Consider the following 6,099-nt stretch of genomic DNA (forward strand, 5'->3'; position numbering starts at 1 on the left):
GGGAAACCACAGGAGATAGTGCGGTACCCTAGGACGCATAGCCACAGGCACTGTGAGCACCCCAGGCCCTTCGACACCACACTGAGCTGCCCAGACAGGAGAACCGCAGCCAACGTCCTGCCCAATGGAGCCGCCCAGTACAGGAGGACTCAGGGTCACCATCCTGACCATACTGACCTTCAGTACAGGAGAATCATGGCCAGCTTTCTGATCATACTGACCAAAGCGGAACTGGACAGACAACACAACCATCTACCTCTCCAAACACTTCAAGGGACAGCCCTCTCTGCTTGTTTCCTGGTGTTGGTTTCCTATAGAACATAAGTTCCAAGACAATCAGCCCCTCTGGTGCCCAGCAGCTGTCATGGTGGTGAAGGCTCTGGACTCCCACATGGCCGACCATTGTTCGGGTCCTGGTCCTTGGTTTGAGTCCTGGACTCAGCAGTTTGAGAATCACACAGGGTGCATGAGTGTACATGCCCAAAATCCCGAGGGGAGAATAAAGGAGGAGAGACTGTGGTATGGCCATGCCCTCAGAGGGAGGGCAGGACTTCTCACTAGCCTTCTCACTGTCTCTGTCTCTGTCTCTCTCTGGTGAGTGCACAAGATTTATGGCCACAAAAATCTTTAAAAAAAGATAATCAGCTCCTCATCTATAGAGCTGAGGCTTCTGTATCTATAGCCCTAGCACAGGCTAGCAATTCTAAGTGGTCAGTGGGTATTTGTTGAATGAACGAACAAATATGTGCAAATAGGACTGCTATCTGAAATACATGCATGCAAACACGGGGATCTTTTGAATGAATTCATGTACACAGGCGAAGATGCCAAAGAGAACAGCCTTGCTACAGCTGAGCTTCACTCCTGAGTTTCCATCTCAGGGCACAGAAGCACTTGGCCAAGGCCTTAGCCAAACGGCACTTTCATCACATCTATTATTAATAGCCTTTTATAACTAGAAATGTACTATATGTTCATTATGGGAAATTTGGGACTACAGAAAGAACGCAACTTGGAAGATTAAAATAATACAGAGAGCGCCAACTGTCCATTGTTTTTCATGCATACATGTATAATACAAAATTGGATTGATACTGTTCTTACTGATTTGTAGCCTATTCTTTTAACAATGTAGCATTATTTCCAAGGTCATTCAATTCTCTTCCAAAATACATTGTTTCAAGGCAGCATTGTTTCCCATTTTATGGCCAAACAAGGTTGTCGCTAATCTCTTTTTTGCCGGTCATTTCATTTGTTTCCTATTTTTTCCCCTTGACTATCATAAAAAAAACCAACAATAAACATTCTTACATACATACGCACATTCTCATTATCACACACACATTCTGCTATTATTCCTCCAAGTTTCTATAAACGGAACTGCTTGACAAATGGAAATACAAATTAGAGCATTTACACGTATTGCTAATCCTGAACAATTCCTCTAGAACAATTGCACCAATTAATAGTTTCAGCATCAGTGTTCAAGAATGTTCATTTCCTTTACCAACAGCAGATGCTAATATTTTTAAATACATATAACACCATGTTATAACTGTTAGTCATTGATGCCTTTGATTACATCACATTTTCTTGAGAGAACATTTTACTTCGGTGTTACTTCTGGTATGCAAAGGGCACTGATGGATGGATTGAAGGGCTAATAAATTTGGTCAAGAATCAATGTGGCAAAGAAATCTCAAAAAAGCAGTTGAGTTACAAGAACAAACTGCCCTTTTCCAGTTCCTAGGACTCCCCTGACCAGTTTCTGTGTCTCCCATGGGGAAGGTACCTCCGCCCTCCTTGAAAACTGCCAAGAATCCAACTTGTTCTGGAGCTCCAGGCTCACATTCCACCGGATCTGGCTCTGCCTCCCATTTAGCTTCAGCAGAAGAGGTATTAAAATTCTTAATTCGGGCTGACAAGATGTTTACTGTTGCAAAGATAACTAATTAATGTTTTAACAGCAAAATACCAAGTCCCAGATTTCCCTTAGCAAAGCAAAACAGAGCAAACAGCACACTGGGCTGCTCCACAGTGCAAACCTCCCAATTGGAAAGTCACCGTCACCGGGGGCTGAATCTGACCCAGAATCTGCGCTAAGAGAAATGAGCCCAACCATGCCATGGTGGAGAGCAGCCTGGGACGCGTTCCACACGTGTCTGTCCCAGCTTGTCAGCTCAGGAATCCCTCGGGGGTGGGACCAGTCTTGGCATAGCCCACATGCCCAGCAGTGCTTGACACAGGACAGAGATCTATTCAACATCTGGAGACTGGGCAGGAAAGCTCAGAAGCCTGGCTAGGGCTGGGCTGGGGTAGGGGAGGAGTATTCTCTGATGTTCATGGTCATTCACATGGAGTAGAAAGAGTGGGGCCACAGCTGGGCCACTGTACTGCTGGTAAACTCTGGAACCCAGATTTAGACATGGATCAGAAGAACCTCATTCCCTTTCCCTGTCCTATCCTGCCTTCTAACATTATGTTGAAATGTTTAAAACCTTCTATCTGATAATGTCTCTCTCAATAAATAATGTAAACCACAGTTTTAAAATTAGAATGCCTCAAATAATCAACTATACTCCAGCTATTGTGAAGAGGTTCTCACAGCAACGTTCATTCCCCCTGACTTTTCAGTGGCCCTACTAAAAAGATACGGAGGTGGAGGTGGGAACCAATACCTAGCCCCAATAAATCAACAGTAAATCAAAGGTTTCTTGGGCTGGAAAGGCAGAGTGAAATGAACAACAGACTCTCAGATAAACGTTTTTTTTTTCTTTTTTTTTTTTAAATATGTGCCCTCATTGGCTGGAGATGAGTTCATTTCGATGACATGAAGTGCCAACGATAGCAGAAGAAGCTGTAGAACTCATTCACTCAACATTTGATATTAGGCACTGTGGAAACAAAATCGGCAGGCTCCTCTCCATCCTCATCAATTTGTTATTACTGGGAAGATCCACAAGCAATCTATCATAGTACCAGAGTGAGAACCAAGAGAGACCTACGCCTGTGGTATTACTGAGACTCTACCAGGTTTTACAAGAAAGTAAGAAATGAATGGATTGAGAACAAAGGAGAGAAGCCAAGAATTATGCTAATTGATACTATATTAGTGATAATTAGGTTGGTAACTATTATAAATTCATATAAAATTATAATAATAGTTATATAATTCTTATATAGAAATGAAATTATATAATAATAATTTCATACTATAATTATTGATCATTATTATAACAATTCATAGTAGTTACCATCTATTGAGTGCCTGGCTAGCAATCAGGTACCCATAACAATCCGCTGAGCTAGACTCTATTCCTGGCCCCACCTTAGAGGGAGAAACTGAGGCCTACGGAGTTTAAGTAACCTACCCAGCTAGGAAGTTCTTTTTTTTTTTTTTTTTTTTTGGAGAGGTTTTTTTGCTATAGGGCATGTGCGCTCGCCAGACAGACAGAGAGAGACAGAGAGACAGAAAGCGAGAAATCACCCCCCAGGGGGGATGGTCACGCCACAATTCCTTCTCCTCCATTCTCCTCTCGGGATCTTGGGCATACACGCACACGCGCCCGGCGTGAGTTTTAAGCCACCGGGTCTGGGACGCGCACACTGCGGTCGACTCCGTGGGAGTCCAGCGACATAGCCATTACGCTAACTGCTGGTTCCCATCAGGAAGTTCTTAACATGAAGAGAACAACCTGGAAGAAGAGTTGAATACTAATACCATGTAATAACTATTGCCCCAAATGTCTCTTGGAACTCAGATGCACATCTAAATTTGCACCTGTTTGGATTACCTGTCACCATAAAACATGTTCCCCCAAATCCTACTGGTCTATCTCGAGGTGTCTGTGGGTCACAAATGTGGGGCAGCTGAGCTAGGACGATATGGCTCAGGGTCACTGAACAGTCTGCCACCGAGCTGGCAAACCGGGTTGTGCTCATCTGAAGGCTCGACTGGGCCCTCCAAGATGACTGACTCATGGCTGTTGGCAGAAAGCCTCTTTTTTTACTTTCCTTTTTTAAAAAGGAATTATTTTATTTAACTTTATTTATTTATTTATCCTAATTTGACCAGAGAGAAACAGAATGAAGGGGGGGGGGGGGAGAAAGCAAGCCACCAGGTCCACAACTCAAACCACAACTGGCCATGTGTGAGTCTAGCGCCTTACCCACCATGCCATCTGTCACCTCCAGGAAATCTCCACTTTTTTACCATATCAGCATCTCCATAGGGTCTATTGTCCTCATGGCATGGCAGCTGATGTCCCCTGGGGCCAGTACTCCAAGAGAAAGCAAAAGAGAAGTCACAATGCCTTTTATGATCTAGTCCCCAAACCTAATGCCATCACTTACTTAACCTTCTGTTCATTAACAGTGAGTCAGGAAGCACAGCCCACATTCAAGGGGAAGAAGAATCAGGCACCACCTTTTAAGTGGGTGAAAAATCTGTGGACAAATTTTAAAACTAGAGTATACCTCAGATTGGAAACTAGAATTGAGTGGGAAGGCTCTAGAGAGAAAGGTTTGCATTTCAAAAAATAAACTAGCTGTCAAGTGTGGGAAATAAGGAAGCACCCAGAGGCCAGCCAGAGGGCGAGGAGGGTGTTTACAACTATTACATGCTTAAGTGAAATTCTTCTGGGGGAAGGGAAGGAGGACTCATTGACAGTCACAGTTTTTTAGAAAAAGAAACAGGCTATTAAAAATATTTTTCTAAGGGCCAGCAGATGGCATAATGGTTATGTTGCTGGACTCTACATAGTCAACCACAGTTCAAGTCCCTAACCCATTAGCTTAAAACTGAGACCGGGTAAGCCTGCATACATACCCAAAATCCCGAGAGGAAAATGGAGGAGAAGGGATTACACCGTGGCCATTCCTCCGAGGGGTTTGATTTCTTCTGTTTTGTCTCTCTGTCTCTCTCTGTCTCCCTGGCAAGTGCACATGCCCTATGGAAAAAAAAAAATCTCAAAAAAGAAAACCTTTCTTTTCTGTTATTAATTTCTTCTGTTTTTTTTTTTTCTTGTCTTTGAACAGAAGTTCCTTTGAAAATGTCAATTTACTTTTTAGCTGTGCCTTAAGAAAAGGGTTTGGGCTGGAGAGATAGGAAGGAATTAGAATGTCTTTGGAACAAAGGATGGGAGTGGCAGCAGGGATCAAAGGGAAGGAACCCAAGAGAGGGGGAAAGGGAGAGCAGGGACCCCCAGGTAAGACGCTCCCACCAGAAATTCTCTTTCAGGGCTCTCCTTGACATGTGTGACTTCTGAACATTGTACTCTGTTAAAAGAGAGGCTTTTTCCTTACAGAGCATGCTGAGCTGTATGGAAATGAACTTCCCAGCATAGAAAGCTGAATGTTAACAAACAAATCCATTTACATGACTTGACCGATGCAAAACACAGACCTTGAAATGGTCTTTGCACCCTAGAGGCCGTGTTTGTACTGTGGAGGAAAGATAGGCAGCAAAGGCGAGAGGCAGCCTGGCATCGCGGCTGCACGGAGAACACAGCAGTTGGACCTGGGTTCAAACCCTAGGGCCGTCTCTTACTAGCTATGAAACCCTGGGGAAGTTCATCTTTTCTTTTGGGAAAGATGAGGGCTACTAATTATTTCCTCCCAGGGCTGTGAGTGTTCCATGAGAAATGCAGGAGCTCTGTGAACGTCAACGGTTATTAATGCGTGACGGGCTAAGGCGTGAGGTCGGACATTAGTGGTACGGCCCACCCTTGCTCGTGGTCTGCATCTCAGCATACCGAGCATGAGCGCTGATCGGGAGCAAATGGTGAGGCATGGCGGCTCCGCTCCCACCACCTCCCGAACTCCCTAGCCCTTTGCTCTTCAGGTCAAGAGGAGGGCCTCCATCACTCTGGGCTGGCTTGAGAAGGTACGGAGTCACTGACACCTGGGTCCCGGCAACATTTCTGGATGTGGGTAAGTCCTAAGAAAGGACAGTGACTTCCCACAAATCCTGAATCCCCATCTTTCCAAGACCCCTTATTTTTTTGTTCTGCAGAGCAATAGCCCTATTTAATGGCAGCTTTCCCAAATCCCAGAAGTGCGGTACGGGGTGCCCCTGGGGACCTCCTACTAATTCCAGGG

The 6,099-nt window shown here is 44.6% G+C and overlaps 1 protein-coding gene across 4 annotated transcripts in view; it reads right to left on the bottom strand.

Moving 5' to 3' along the window:
* Positions 1–6,099, bottom strand: part of TMCC3 (transmembrane and coiled-coil domain family 3) — a 389,672-nt gene that overhangs the window by 201,475 nt on the left and 182,098 nt on the right. The gene's annotated exons all lie outside the window — the stretch shown is intronic.

Source organism: Tupaia chinensis, unplaced genomic scaffold (genome assembly GCF_000334495.1).
Source record: "Tupaia chinensis unplaced genomic scaffold, TupChi_1.0 Scaffold000423_1, whole genome shotgun sequence".
Lineage (NCBI taxonomy): Eukaryota > Metazoa > Chordata > Mammalia > Scandentia > Tupaiidae > Tupaia > Tupaia belangeri.